Consider the following 16,474-nt stretch of genomic DNA (forward strand, 5'->3'; position numbering starts at 1 on the left):
CTCATTGCTTTCCATCTGTCTCCTTGTTTCAGTCTAAACCAGGGTTATTATGGCTGATTTAAACTAATGAGGAACAGGTTTATACTAATGCACTTAGACCCCAAGAAGTCTTTGGTTAGGTCTGTGTGGAGGAACTGAAGGGCTTGAAGTAAACACACATAGAGATCTGTGAGCACCAGGGACCCTGCCAATCTGTTGAGCTTGAGCTGAAAGGAGGTGCAGCTCCTTCCCCTGGTGATGTGTTAACACCTCTTTTTTCCCTCCTTTTCCCCCCTCTTTTACCCTTTTGTGACAGAGGTTATCCTAGGACTTGGGTAGTGCCATATAGTGGTGTGAACAGGGCTTTTACATGAAAAGACAGACATACACACCTGATGAACAGTGTTTGTCAGACTGTAATTCCATGTTACACCTGATTCTTGAAAAGGAAGGGTAATTTTTTGCTTCAAAAGACCACAGGTTAAAGGATTTTAGTCACCATTTACATGTCCTCTGGGTTTCTAACAAGCAGAGTGGTGCCCTGGCTGCACTCTTGCTCTGCAAAGGAAGATTAGCCATGGGGCAGGTGCCTGCAGCATCTCCCGGATGCAGAGTTGGGGGAGAGGGATCCTGCCCACATTCAATGCAGAACAGTGCTGAACTGATAATATTGAAGTGACTGTAAAGGTAGACCTGCCTTGCATTAAGCAGGACATCCGAAAATCCTCTGGGAACCCAAGATCAGTCCCCACTGCATGTCCCTCTGAGGCCATGTCCTGCTGGAGGTTTGTTAGCTCTGGGGCCCTTGGTGTCCAGCTGAGCCCAGGTCTTCAAGCATGTTTAAAAATGGGCTAGAAGTGACTGCAAGGGATGATTCAAACCTGTACTGCTGTCCCCCAAAGTGCCCAAGGTGGGGCTCCTGAGAAATCCCAGATAAAGACAGTAATTGGGAGGGGAAACGGGCAAAACATGGACTGGACATTCCCAGAGAGCATTAGAAGTGTGACAAATTTTTCTTTTAATTGAGGTTAAGGGATGAGGGCTGGGGTGTCTGTAAATTGCCCATCTTTGTTGTGAGGAAGTTATTTTGGCTTTGCTGTGGGGAACTCTTTTTGCTGATGTAAGTGAGGCTTGTGAAGATTGTGTGATGAATGTATGTTTTAGTGGTGGTGTTGGATTGTTGCAATTTTATTTAAGTCTAGGAAAAAACAGGCTACACTTTGAATGTTTATGTCTTAATTAATGAGGCGAGAAGGATAAAGAGAGGAAATAGCTTATATTAGCTAACTGATAAAGGTGGGGCAAAAGAAAATCAGACAGTCCTCTTATGACATCTACCTAAAATTGCCCAGACATGTATTATACTGTCCCTTTTCCCTCCTTTTCCTCTCCCCCAACCATCCCAGCCGCTATCACACCAACACCATTACTACATTTACTGTTTGCCAGTTTTCTCCTTTGCCTGCAACTGTGTCTGGTTTGGTTTTTAACAGTTTACTACCTTCCTGCAGTTCTGGTGGCCATCAGCAGTCCCCAGGCCACACATGGGAAGGACAGTGGTGACCTGGCCGAAGCCCCTTTACTGAAGATGGATCTGTCCCTTCCAAATCCACTCTTCATGGTGGCTTTCTCCTCTTGCAGTGGATTCCCTGTCCTCTTGGTTAGAAAGTCTCCTCTGGTCTAGCCTAAACTTATTTCATGGCTTGTTGCCATCTATGTGGAGAGTATTACCTTCCTCTTACAGGTTTTGATTTAATTTTGGAGCATATAGAATAGAAAAAGGCAAAATAAAGGGAAAAAGAAAAAAAAAAAAAAAAGAAGAAGGGTTATCAGGCACATTAACTCCTTTCTGACCACGCTTTTAGTGCAGTGAAGGTGCTTTTACAGAGCCTGGCTGTGATTAGCAGTGAAGGCTCATGGAAGCAGAGATTATTTTGTGTTCCTGGGTGCAAGAGCTGACACGGCAACTAGGGGTCCAAGGCTGAAGCTAACAGGAGCCCCTCTGAACTCAAGCCGAGCAGTCTCATAGAATGAGGTGGCAAAGCATCTTTCAGGCCATCAGCAGTCAGTGCCCATTGGCATGCACGTGCTCCAGGCACTTCAGGAGGAGCAAGCCCCCACCCCAGGCCTCAGACACAGCCTAATTTGGTGGACAGGAGCCAAGGGAAGATGCCAGATGTTTTGTGTGCAAAGAGAACAGCTCTGAGTGCCACGCTGGTATCTGGGCAGCCAAGGCAGGTGGGCTGGGTAGATGGAACAAGCAGATAAGCGTGGTTTATAGAGCTGGTTGGACATGTTTGTTATTTCAGTGGGAATGTTGATGTGTTCAAAATGAAGCATTCCTCAGAGATGGTTTTTTTTCTGTCTTTTGCTCTGTTGAGAGCCATATAATAAAATACTTAAATACCAAGCAGAACATTTTAGAGATGCATTTCAAAACACTTTTTTTTTTTTTTTTTCAGGGGGAAATGAGCAAAGCATAAGGCCAATTACTTCAAAAATTACAAACAGAATTAGCAATTAGCAGAACAATTGCTAATGGTGATGTAAAAAGAGCAGTCACTGATGTATAGAATAAAATAAATAATAACATAAAAGATAAATCACAGCAGAACTAAATATATAAATTAAAATGCTACAATAGGTCAAAATTTCAACGAAGGGTTTCTCTGTTATCACAGAAAAATATTACTGTTGGCGGTTTTGTTTCTTTGAGAAATTTCACTTTCCCCGAATGCCAGCATTTATTTGCCGTTAGTGTATTTTTTCCTACGAGTTAGAAGTTCAGACCTCAAAAGGCAGTCATGGCTAGAGCCCTGAACCAAAGCCCAAAGACCGGTGAAGGTCTGCCTCTCATGGCTGACTCTTTTGCTCATAAGTAAAAGTCCTGAGAAGCAGCTTTTGGAAGAGGATACCAAACTAGGACTAGGCCCACAAAGAAGTTGTCATGAAGTTGTTCCACCCTGGCAACGGTAAGACAGCCATAAAACTTGAGAAAGTCATTGTCCCAACAGCTGCTATTTAAATGAACAGGGGCTGTAGGAGCTGGATAGAGAACTGGAGATGTCGGGAGCTCTAGGAGGAGGGGTGGGTTAGCAAAGAAGATCCTTGGCATTTGGTTTGAGGATTTCCCTTTGGCAATCAGGAGCAGAGGACAATTGCAGGGCATGAGGGTCTTTGGCCTTGGAGACCACATAGTGTCCTACATGGTGCATGCATGTGAAGGCACCTCCAAGCTTGCTCCTGCTATAGACCTGTCCAGGTGTCATCCTGGACAGGAGGGGATGTGGGCAGGGAAGGAGGTGGGGGAAGGTGGTGTGGCCACAAGGAGAGAAGAATGTAGAACAGAGGGTGAGAATGGGTGGCCTGGGGATGCTTTGTTGGTAGAGGTGAGCCAAAAGGGTGAGTTGACCCATGTGTGTTAGTCCCAGCCAGGAGCATGCTTCAGAAGCAAGGTAATGATCTTGGTTCTAATAGAGCACAACAGCCTAAACCCTTTTGGTAATTCAGTTTGCATGATGCATAAATGTAAATGTACAACATGTAAATATAAATATAAATATATTATTACTATTTTTATAAATTCAAGTTATACTGTAATTTCTCCCAGTAGTGTGTTTGTTTTCTTAAGAGAAGACAGGGACCTCCCAGCCTTCCACCCTCTCATTTAGCACAAGTAAATAAAAACAAGTATAAACACATGGCATGAAAATGAGTAGCATCAGCTCAAACTAAAATTAAACTCCGCAAACTGGGTGCTGTTCCTCAACTTTGCCTTCAGTTAGAAATAACCAGAGTTACTTCAGCAGCTACCTTGTGACAGATTAAAAAGATCCGGGTTCAATGTGTGTGAGGTTTGGTGTTTGTGTTTTTTTATAAGCCACCTAAAATATTGAAGGATGAGGAATAAATGTTGGATTCATTTATTTCTGTGGCATTAAGTAAGTTCACCCACTGACTGGTTTCCTCACCTCATGCCCACCTTGAGGTAGAAGTCAATAACATGTGTGCTTGCCCAGCTACCGGTGGGCACGGACACATGGCACAGGCAGAGCCATGACCTGTGGGTGGCTCACTCTGGAAACTTCACCTGGAAGAAAATCTCTCTTGCATTAATATCTTTAGTCACCAGCTTTGTTTGTCTCCTCTTTGCTGCTGGTGTTTTTTCTGTTTCCTTCTCAATTTAATGCTGTGCATACTACAGAGACCAAATTTTAAACAGTGGAAGTTGAGATTGTGCTTATATAAAAGCACACGAGTGTCTTGTCTCCGTGAAATGTTTGCAAAGCATAGGGGGTGTGGGGGAAAAAAACCCCTGCAATGCATCATTCTTTTTCCTGCTTTTAATGCCAACAGCGAGTGGCAATGCCTGATGGAGGCTCGTTCCTGCAGTTCCTCTCAGTGCAAACAAGGGCATTTACCAACCCTCTGGGAATGAATCCAGACACCTTTCCTCCCCCCAAAATAATGGCACCATCCTGTTTTACATCTTCTGAGATATTTGGCCCAAAATACCAAGGTGCTGCCCAGCTGGCTTGCTTCTCCATCCAGCTGAAGCAAAATCCCTCCTGCCAGAGGTCTGTCTTGCCAGTCCTGGTGCCGTGCAGCGCCAGCCAGTTCGGGCTTTGCTCGCGTAGCCAGTGCTTGTGCTCCAAAGGTGGCCCCTTCAAGAACTCCTGTGCTACCTGGGAGTGTGCAAAGGCTGGACTGAGCTTGGTCACCTCTTTGCTTCAAAATCTTAAAGACTTTTCAGGGTCTATAGCATGGGTAATTAGGGGCTGAGAGAGTTACAGCTCTTCTGTATGTCTCGCTTTTTCCTTCTGATCAAATGCAATCCATCACAGCGCTGAGAGCAGGAAGATGACATCTCTTTATCCTTGTTTTAACACCGTGATGACCAGTTCAGCCTCCCATGAAAGGTCAGAAATGCTTTTCTGGGTCTTTTTACTTGGACCCTCATGTGGCTTACCTCAGCTTCTGCAAATCCCATTGTTAAACCAACACAGAGCGTCCCCATGACTGATGTTAACCTGACAGTTTCCTAGTCTGGGAATATTATTTCCAATAAAGAAGTTGCATATGTATAAATATACAAAGTTATTAAAGGAAGAGGAGAAGAATATCTCTAGCTGCTGATCCAACTGTTGCAATCTGATGCAACCTACAGAGTTAAGCATGGCAATGAATTTAGCAACAGGCAGAGCGATGGGTATGTAAAAGCATTAGCCAGATGTTTGCATTTAGCCTGACACATGTAGGGTAGGCTTGTTCTCTTCCCCCTGGCTCTACAGTGACTGCATGACTGCATTCTGATTTAGAGGCCAGAAGGGAACATCAGCTTCATCTTGGCTAGTAAAAACAAGAAAACACTCTAGTTTGGAGGTGAACTAGGTCAGAGAAGCCGCATTAAGGTAGGTAGGTTAAAGAAACGACCTTACTGCGATGGATAGGTTATTTGGATGGCAGCATCAGTTTGTTATTAGTTGTTCCCAAGTGATTCTGTGCTGCTTTGTCATTGCAGTCAGTGAACTTGGCCTTCCAGTGCAGGGCTTTCTGTTAGGAAGTGGAGCCAGGGAGGAGAACAGGTAGTAATAGATAAAAATATGCCTGGGTCTCCAGAGCTCGAAAGAGCAACTGCTTTGAAAGCCAGTGACCATGTGCAGATGTATTTACCAGGTAGATGCCCATCCAAGGAGGAAAAGCAGGTAGTTTAAGCCCTTGCAAGGCTTAAATGAGATGCCTTGAATCAGACTTCTTGGTTGCCTACTGTAAGGATGTCTCTTCAGACGGGAAATGGTACGGAGCTGCAGTTCCCAAATTTCGTCACTGGTGGCTTTGCTTCTCAGTACCAGCCCTTTTTCTGCAAATGAAATTTCGTGGTGTTTGGAAATCTTCCACGTGGTTCCCAAACCCCATGGAAGTTCAGCAGCCTTACCTGTGGTTGTGACACCTGGCTGTTGTGGAGAAGGGGAGGTAGTCATCTCCTCTTCTGCGGTGCTTCTCCAAGGTGCTTTAAACAACACTGTTGGGTGAACTTTTAACCAGGGTATTCCTAAAGCTGAAACTTCTCAAGAAACCACTTGGTAACTGTCTCATATACCTGATTTCCTGATCTCCTAGGGAGGAAGGTGGGAGATCCAGACCTCACACGTGGGATCAGATCTCTGCCACTGGTGAAGGGCTAGCCTCATTTACCGTGTCCTTCAAATTACACATCCCAGTTGGAAGGAAGGGGTTAGAGATAAATTTCAGAAATATTTTACATATTATTCCCCAGTTAAAGACAAAGAAACAAAGGTATTAACCAAGATCCTTCGGGGAAAAAAGCCAAATTTTCTGTCTCCGCTGTTAGATTTCCTGGATCACCATGGTCCCTGGTGAGCCGAGCTCAGCTGCCCCACAAGGCTGCAGGTTGCAAAGGCTGAGGGAGCTGAACTTCAGCCTGAGGATATCTTGGCAGCATTCAATGTGCAAACAGCCACCATTTTAGAGAGACTGGCTTTGTTTGGTGCTGTTCCACCCACCTCCCCCCTTTTCCCATTTTGAGCATTCCCTTGGAAGTCAGAGAGTTCTTTTGTGGGGACACTGTCAGAAGGTGGCTGCCACACAACATGCCAGCAACATGCTAGGTGTCGGAATAAGTTATCTCAGGGCACTTGGTAGGGTCGTGCTTCCTTCAGGTGATAAATCCACGGGGTCAGTATGCATTACGACCTCTTAACAGAAACCCAGGTCTGACATGCAAGTCAGGAACAAACTCCCAGAAAGTACTATCCAAATCAATCCTTCTGATCTTGGCTATTAGGGATCTTGAAACCTAATGAGTCAATCAGACAGAAGACGTGACTCCCAAAGACTCATGGAAATTACTTTGGAGAAGACAATGAATAATCTTCTTGCATCAGCTAGCTAAAGAGCTAAATCAGGTCAAGGAAGATCAGTCATTAAAACTATCATCATTATTTTTAGTAGGGACTAGAATATAAATATACGGAGAGGAAAAGATGAAAAATACGTTTCAAGAAAATGTGTGTTATAAGCAGCTTGGCAGTCAGCGAGACAAAATGGTACAGAACAGAGGCAGCAATCTGGAAATTACTGAGGCCACATTAAAAAATGGTAGGAATCCAATGCAGATTTTTTCCAGCTCTGTTCCAGGAAGGAAATGCGATTTACTGTTTGCTGTGCAGGGTTTGGATAAAGAAGCACCCATAAAATCCAAAAAGATGTTCGTGCTGTAGAAGTTACATTGCAATGCTGTTAGATAGGGGAAGCCTGGAATGGTTTTGAAGTCTGCAGCTGCTTCCAGCTTCTGGTTTGGAGCGGCAGCAGATCGCAGGCCATGATGCAGGAGTAAAAAGGAAAGTGCAGTAATCTAATACAGATGTTTCAGCAGTGAGTGAATCCTTGGTTTTGACAACAGTTCTCTGGCATTCAGGAAATTACTGTGGTTAGAGATTAATGCTTTCTACTGCTCCGCTTTCCTTCCAGGATGAGGGAAAATAAAACATGAAAGATGGATGCATAAGTTATTGAAAACTGAGAGGCGGTCTTACAGTTTGTTTTTTCCCCCCATGTTTAAAGCCATATTTGCTGGAGAAAGTGTGAGAAGCAAATGTTTGCCTTAGCTTGTATTTGTTTATGGAGAATATAAAAGCCAGTTCCTGGAGCCAACAAAGACCAGAACTCAGGTCCTCACCATCCCGGGGTGCCTCCTAAATCCACATAATTCATGTAACAGGAGTACCTTACACAGCAGTGTGGGGTCAGGAGAGAGGGTGAACCTCAGCAAAATTAACATAAATGCTAATTGCTCGTTGAATGCTAGGAAAATTGTTTAGGAAAGTTTTAGCACCCATTCTTGTGTTTTCAGCATGACAATGTATGAAAATCCCTTTGGATAACAGTGACCGACATCTGATCACTTCTTATTTTATGAAATAGCTGGGTGCAGCACTGTACTAGCGAGAAACTGGGTTTTCCTGCACAACGGCTACATCTTGACAGTGATGGCTGTGTCACAGCTGCCAGATCATGAGTATCTGAGGATGGAAATCCTTTTGGGTGCAGATTACCCATTAAAGTGTAGCCAGAATTCCCAAGAAATTATCTAAATGATGGAAAAAGGGCTGGTAAGGATATCAAACACAGAGATACCACCTCTGCCTTTGGTTGCAGGAGTAATACACCTATATACTCTGTTGACAGTATAGGTGGTATATACTCAGCAGAGTATATAGGTGTATGGCTAGCTATCTGCTCTGCTGTTATGCTCTTTCCTAAGCACCTTGCTACTGCTAGAAAAAAGACTCAAGACCTTTTTCTTGTCCCAGCAAGACCGCTCTTCATGTTCATACCAGGGAAAGAGGAGGAGTAAGGCCACCGCATGAGCAGATATGCTCACCTCTTCCCCCCAGGGTTTCTATTTTCAATAGAATCAAGAAATAATTTGAGAGAAACCAGAGATACAACAACTTGCCACAGGCCAAGCAGAAGGACTCTGGTAATACTTAGAACAGACCGCTGGTCTCCTGAGTTGCCAACAGGGTTCATCTTCTTTTTATTGTATTCATGCAATGAAACTTAAACCATATGAAACTGATAAAGAAGGGAGCTGATGGCACAATTTTGTGTAAAAAACCTCTTTGTTTTCCTAGTCTATGTAACTGTTTTTTGAATACTTCCATGGGCATTGTCTAATTCTTTAAAAGTAACTATCTCGATTCAGATGAAGAAAAACTCCATGTCTTCATGGAGCAAAAACTAATTTTGGGGGGTTTTACAGCACACGGAAAGAGCTGAAGCTGAATGTGATGAAAATAGCATGATGCATTCAGCTGAAGCAATACCTTCAGGTGTCAGGTTCAGGGACTGCAAAAATGACCTCGCTTCACACTAGATACCTAAAAATGCAGTCAGATTTTGGGCTTATGATAGATATTCCCATAAATATGTAGGATTTCTATAAAACAGCCCAAAGCTCAATAGAGCAAAACAACAAGCACCACAAAAGTTAGCAGTGGAAAACACTGAATGTTATGACAGTGCATAAATCCCTAGTATTTGGATTTTCCCACATCTTGAATACTATGTGTAAGTTTGGTAGCCTTATCTCAGAGGAGATATAGGAGAATTATGGGGGAAGGCAACAAATCCATGCAGCTGCTAGCAACAGTGTTTCTATGAAGGCTGATTAAGTAAGTAACTTAGGACTCCTCAGTCTGGGAAAGAGATGTTTAAAGATGAGGACAAAGAATTAAGGGGAATGGAGGTAGTGGAGAACAACCAAGTATTCCTGGTCTCTTCCAAAGTAAGAACTAGGGGCCACTGAATGAAACTAGTATGTCAGACTACAAAAATTACAACAGGTTTCCTTGTCAGTGGATGTTATTGTACGGGAAGTTTATTTGGCTCCTGGAAGGGTTTGCATGAGTATTTGAATTATAATAAAATCTATATAATAAAATGTATATAAAAAGATTACTAAATGACAAAATTGCATCAGATTCAGAAAATCTTGTGAGCTGAAAATAATAGTAGACAGTGGGAATGCACAAGGAAAATATCATGCTTTTGTGCCATGTTCTGTCTCTCCCTGACTCCACATGAGGCTGACAATTTTAAAGCCAGCTCCAGGAACACCACCAACAGAGAGTCCTTCTCAACCAAAGGCACACCTTTGATGCCTTTTGCCACACTGGAGAACCGTGTTGTTACCCTCAGTGGTGCCCTGTTAGGGTTGATGTGTCTCACTAACCTGTGCTGCCCCATCCATCCCCTAGTCTACCCCAAGGGACAGTCTAGGGCAAGAGTGATGGGCTCAGTGCTCTGAGGCTGTGAGTACCAGTACCGCCAGGAAGGCTGGTGGTCCTACCATCGTACTGGTACCACTCACGATCCCATGACGGGCTCAGTGGATGCTCGGCTTTATGTGCCAGGTTGAAGGAGGTGTGGAGAATCTGGGAAGCTATGCTGGGAAGCAGCCTTCAAGATCTGTCACAAGACTAAGACAAAGGGTTTAAAGCTCTTATCTGAAATAAGCCTTGGTCATCTTCCCTTTTCTGGCTATAAGTGTTGTATTTTCCAATAATGACTGGTTCAGGATCACCAGACTGGTTAATGAACTGGAACAATTTCATAAGAGATGAACCCGAACTGGAATTCAGCCAAGAAACATAAATGGTTCAACTACCTGATTAGGAGATGAGCTTAAGCCAATTTGCAAGCAAAACCAAGGTCTGTGGGATTTAAGTCAATTCTTATCGCGGTCATCATCTCAGGAAGTGAAACTTAAGAGAAATGAATCTCCATGTGGCTGGCAAAGATTAGAAAATGTGTTGTTTCCTTCTCATATGATATACTTAATTCCTAAGTATCTGCTGGACAGCTTGAGTGGATTCTTTGCAGTGCTGACTTTGCCAAAGCAACACTATATCCTCCAAAAGAATGTACCCGAAGCAACATGTTCCTATTACGGAAAAAACTACACAGTTGAGATATTTGCTTAATTGGAGCTTGTGTCCAGAAATTAGGTTAGCTCCATGATAGCAAATCACAATGATGGTCATTTAATTGAGATGCGTAGCCAAAGCAGGGCATGCCAGGCAAGGCATCAGGGTGTGATACATTATTCAGGTTTCTGGGACATTCTTCCAGATGATGTTGAACAAGCTGATCAGCCCAATACTTGGCTGACTTATTTTGTGTGTTTGCATTGTATCCTTGCCTCCAACTTTTGGCAATCACAATCACGAATCATCATAGACAACCCGCTCAATGTACTTTTTTTTAGGTAGATGCATTCGAGTCCAGGAGAAGAGACAAGCATGGCTCATCTAGCAAACTCATAAAGTTGCAAGATTTTAACAATATTCAGGGGCAGCAACACTTTTCCTAACAGAAAGTAAACTGGAAGCTGCAGAAGGATTTTACATTTATGGTTAATTATATCATACAACAGGGTAATTCGTGACTGAATTCTCAGATGAAGAAGGGTTCGAGCTGAAATATGTGGAAGATCAACAGTATCCATCAAATGACAATTTCAGCTAATGATTTCACTCTTCTGATGCAATAAAATTTCCTTCAACTGGGTAAAGCTCCTCTTGTTCACAGCAAAAAGCTGTCAGCAAGGCTGTTGACCTAAGGACCACCATCGCTCTTTTCCTTGATCCAGACTTTTTAAACATCAGTGCATAGCAATGAGACTAATACATATGGTGGATTTAGTAAATGCATTAAAAAACCAGGAAAAGACTCCATACACACAGTAGAAGGGGAAAGATGAGAACAGTAATCACCATGTAAATAATGCAAGTCACATAGCTTAACGCATTACCAGGAATGCTCAGGCACAATGTGATGAGCATAATACAGATGAACATGCCAAATAGGAAAAGATATCAGAGAGATAACTCATGCAATCATTAATGTTCACCTTTTAAACCTATCAAAATAGCAGGATCCAACCAATTTTCCTTCTATTGTTCCTCTGTCAGTTGAACGCAGAGCCCTAAATTAAAATAAGCTGTGTGATAAAGCTTCTAATTGAAGCATTACAAGAAATTTCCTAAAGGATATTAAAATACCCTAGAATCAGATTCTAGATGAAATAAAGTGCAAAGAAATTCAAGCACTAATTAAGCCAACAAACCACAAGGAATATAAACAATCCAGCCTATAAACTGGGGAAAAGCTCTTCTCCATGGAGCTTGGCCATAGCCTGTATAAAACTGTGTATCCAAGAGGTGCAATCAGAGTCAATGCTGGAACTGGAACAGTCTTTGCGTTTCCTATAAAGCTAGGATGAGAATGACCCCAGCAAACACTCCACCAATGGCCCAGTGCTGCTGGTAGCAGCCTTTCCTGCTGTGTGCACCAGTTGGCTTTATTTGATGTTTGATTTGGTTTTAGTGTTTCTGAAAGATGCCAGAACCGATATTGTCACAGAATGGTCTCTTGCGTAGCACCAACTCACTCCTTTGCTAAACACTGATTATAATTTTGTCATCTGCCACAACCATCTTCCAACTTTCAGTGTGGAAGATTCACTTTACAGCTTTGAATCCATTTTTGGAAATTTAACAGAATTACTCACAGTGATACATATTGGTAGCAACTGGGGTATGTAAGGAAGGAATTCTTTGACCCAGACACGTCTGGGAAGATGAGTACAGCAGGATAGAAAAAGAACCAGAAAACTGTGGAAGTTAAGAAGTATAAATTTTTGATGGGCAACTAAAATAAAAACCTAACCAGAGAAAAGAAGATGTTATGACTTTTAATATAGTAGGTAGGAACAGAACATAAAGACAGAGGACAGCTTGTATGAGACTGAAACAGTATGGATGGGTGTTAGGAAGAGAAGGGAAGATACTGATAATGGTCTACAGAAAAATGCATTTTCTCAAATGGAAGTAGTTAAGACCCAGGAGGGAACTATTTTAAGGTGGAAAATTGTGGAGAACTAGCAATGCCTTAAGAAATTTCTGTTAAAGGAAGACATACAATCTCAACATGAAAGATGGCTTAAGAAAGTGGTAAGAAACCTACTTGGCCAAACAGAGCTTTAGGGACTTCAGAGACAGGTAAAAAACATACAGAATCCAGAAACTTCATCAAAGTACTATGGACAAGTTTATCAGACAGGCATAGATATATAGGGGCAAAACTGAGATAGACAAAGAACAAAAAAGCATCTAGTAAGTATAAAAAGAATGAGACGAATTTCCATGACAGTTGTTCCTCATCTCAAGGGAGAGGAATAAGTCACCCAAAGACATAAAAAAATAGTGCTATCTCAACAGTGATTTGGTGTTTGACACAATTAACACTGCAGAAAGACCCCAGAAGTCAGGCTATAATGAGAGAAAAAGTGATACAGCAGATAGGTTTTCAAATGACCTGGACTTGACCACAGTCACTTATGTGTATTCTGGGAGACAGCTGGAAAAAACCTGCAGAGCAATGGTAATGACCTGTGAGAACATGGGGTGGGAGGTGGTGTAGGAAAAGGCTAGCACACTGCCAACCTTCAGAAAGAAGGATGGGGTGATACAGTGAGCTAGCATCATTCAGTTTTCAGAATAATGTTGAAATAAATACTCAGTCTGTAAGTGTGGAGAAGACAACAGAGGGACGAATAATAGCCAAAAGATTTTAATTTTTTTAATAGGCCTGTAGGATAGGAAAAAACCCCATAGATGTCAAATATTGTGACTTAAGGTCTGGACATTATTTCACTAGATAGTCTCCTAAACAATTTTGGGAAACAAGGATTAGATAATGCTACTATTTATTGTACTGGCATTTGACTGGAAAAAAGCAAAACATTAATAAGTATTCTCTGAGAAGTATCAGACAAGAACAAGGTATTAAGAAAGAAAAGTCTGCCATAGGACAGGTACCAGTCAACACTTTCTATTAATGACTTTGAGCTTCTACAGACTGATGGCTTTGGCAATTCATGTGAACAAGCAGGAGGACAAGACTGAAATCCAAAATTGTCTTGACAGCTTGGAAAAAAATTGTCTGGAAAAAATGAAGTCCAATTCAATAAGTCCAAGTGTAAAATTCTAGCCCTCAGAAAGAATAATCAGCTCTGTGATACGGAAGAGTGGATGAGTGGCAGCAGCCAACAGAGGAGAACTGGGGCCACAGTAGGCACACAAGGAACATTTGTCAGGAATTCACACTGCTGTGGAAAACAAAACTGCCCTGCAGAGATGGGAATGCATCGGGCTGTAAGTAAAAATTGATCTCCTTCATAGCAACTCTTTTTCTCACTTAAACCATTTTAATATGACACAACACTCTTAAAGTGTGTGGAATCATACTGCTATAAATCTATTGGAAATTAATACAATTTATCCCCACTCTGTGATTTGGGATACTCTTATTACCTCTTATTACACTTTTAATTTGGATACTAACTAAAAAAGGACCCAAGAGAGACAATGGGAAGGCTGTTTAATGATATGGCCAAGACTGATTTTGGCACAGAAATCCTGGTAACTTTGGTTTACAGATGGCTTGTGATGAGCTCTATTATTACTTCAGACAGGAGATGACATAGGACTATGGATGGTAATGGGTGACACATGGGCTGCCTTTTGCTCAGTAATGTTGACTGCTCAGCTGGTCTCCTAAAGTCTGGGTAGTGCCACACTTCTACAAAGGGGGGCACAAATAGCTCAAGGTGAACAAGGATTTAAAAGTTGGGCTCCGTGCCACACTCATATGACTACGTTCCTCAGGTCCCAGTCACTCCAGTGGGAATGAAGATGCCTGGCCAGTATATTGATATTGGCCATCAGGAGAAATGTAGTTTAGCTGAAATTTCATAGAACTGTAGCATCACATTTGAGGTTGGAAGGGGTCTTCAGAGGTCATCTAGCCCAACATCCTGCTCGACACAGGTTTCGCTAGATCAGGTTGCTCCGGGCCACGCCCAGTTGACGCTGGAACACCTCCAAGGACAGGGTATTACTTTTATCACCTGTACCTCTGTTTTTTCAGTGTTCCTTGGAGGACTGAAGGGGTGAAAATGAAGGTTTGTTTCAATCCTATAATAATTCTGTAAGACAAAATTCAAATAATTCACCTTAAAGATGCTGAAAAAAATCAACTGCAAGTATGAAAGAATTTAAGCAAGGAAAGAAAGAGGCTAGGAGGGAAGGAGGAAAGAGTTAATTCCTCTTTTCTATGTATTGTAATATGTACAGACAAAGAGATAATAGGGTGCTAATATCTCAAAGTTCTTCAATATTTTGATTGGCATGAACAACATAAATAAGTCAGCTATAGTTAGAGCTTGTTCCTACATGTACAGACAGCTCTGCAAATCTGTAGAAATTTAAGGAGGGATAAATCCTGCCAATGCTTACCCAGACATGTTAAACTGCTGAGTTCAACACCGCTACTTTGGTGAAGAAAAGTTTTCAAGACAGTGTGCCAGGCATGTCCCTTAAACAGATTAGTCTGTGATCCTTGGTCAACAGTCTTTCAAAAGCATATCCGATTCCCAGGCCCTTTGGAAACCTTACCTGGCATTAATTCCATTTGTATTTGCAAGTGCTGTAAATTATAGGTGTCACATGGACTGATATCTGAAAAAAAGGCTGTTATTTTTCATACTCTATGGTCTATGGTTAGGAATAACAAGGCTGCTTATGGGCCAGAAAGCATGATTTCCCATTTGGAAGAATTTAAAGAATTAATTATTTGGCAGAACAAATGTACTTGTAAAATTATGTGTCAGAACACATTTTTCCCTTTGATTCCCTCTAAAAATCTCAGATAAACCAACTTACCCCAGATACGCATCTCATATGCATCAGCTGTCTAGCAGGGAAAAAGGAATGATATGCGTATTTTAATAAAACCTCTCTGGATTTTTTTAAAAAAGGAAGTAACCTGAGTTACCTGACATCTTTTTTGATCCATAAACAATTTTTAAATGTTTGAAATGCATTTTTTTTCTTGGTTCAGTACATGTTTTTCTATGGTAATCAAAAACATTGTTTCTGGAATACATTACAGCAATTCAGAGAGTTTGTTAATAACATCATACATACATCCAATTTTAACCCACAAATCCAGAAAAAATCACAATAACTTGGCAGAACTGGAATTCAGTAAGAATCACTCCTGCTCTCCAGCACCACGTTGAAAATCCCAGCAAAGCATATAAGGAGGATTTATGTACATACCTACATATATTAATGCGTGTAGGCATTAAAAAAAAAAAGTTTGCTTTGGATTAATTTACAATAAATTGCATCAAGCAAAATAATTTTTCATGAAACTGGGAAAAAACAGGCAGAAGAGCAACTGTAATTCACTGAGGCCAAGAACTCTGGCACCTGCATCACATTTTGGAAACACTAAAGATTCCCAAGACAAAGAGCAGCTGGTTTCTGGGACATGTCACCCAGCTTGCAGTTGCAGCAGGTATGTCTAATAGTAGAGAAAAGCTTCCAGACAATGGCAGTGATAGAAACAGGTATCCATATTTTGGTGATGTATCTCTAACCTGGTTGATATTGCAGGAGATGACATGCTGCCTTTTTCTTTTACTTACAAAGTAATTGTTTGAACCGGGTGGTTTTGATATTGGACTCCCAACATTATGACTATATTTAGATGTAGATCAATGCATCGGCACCCAGAGGGTTTTTGCACAGCTCATACTAATTAGAGTGGTTAATAAGGTAGTGATCGATGAATCAGGTGCTAATAGTGTTTGCTCTGTGATTACAATTTGGTAATTCTGGATTTTATATGCATAATCACCCCATGCCAGCCAGACTGCTGTGACATTGACAGAACTTGCAATAGCGCCAGGAATAACCATCTGATTGAGTTACTGCAGCAAAACACTTCTGTGCGGTAAAACGCCTTCCAGACATGGGTCACGCTGAAATGTTTTACAGCATTAAAGTCAGAACAAACAAGAAAGTGAAGCACAACTTCCCCTGAGGGTTTTAGCTTTACC

The sequence above is a fragment of the Falco cherrug genome, chromosome 1, assembly GCF_023634085.1.
Source record: "Falco cherrug isolate bFalChe1 chromosome 1, bFalChe1.pri, whole genome shotgun sequence".
Taxonomy (NCBI): Eukaryota; Metazoa; Chordata; class Aves; order Falconiformes; family Falconidae; genus Falco; species Falco cherrug.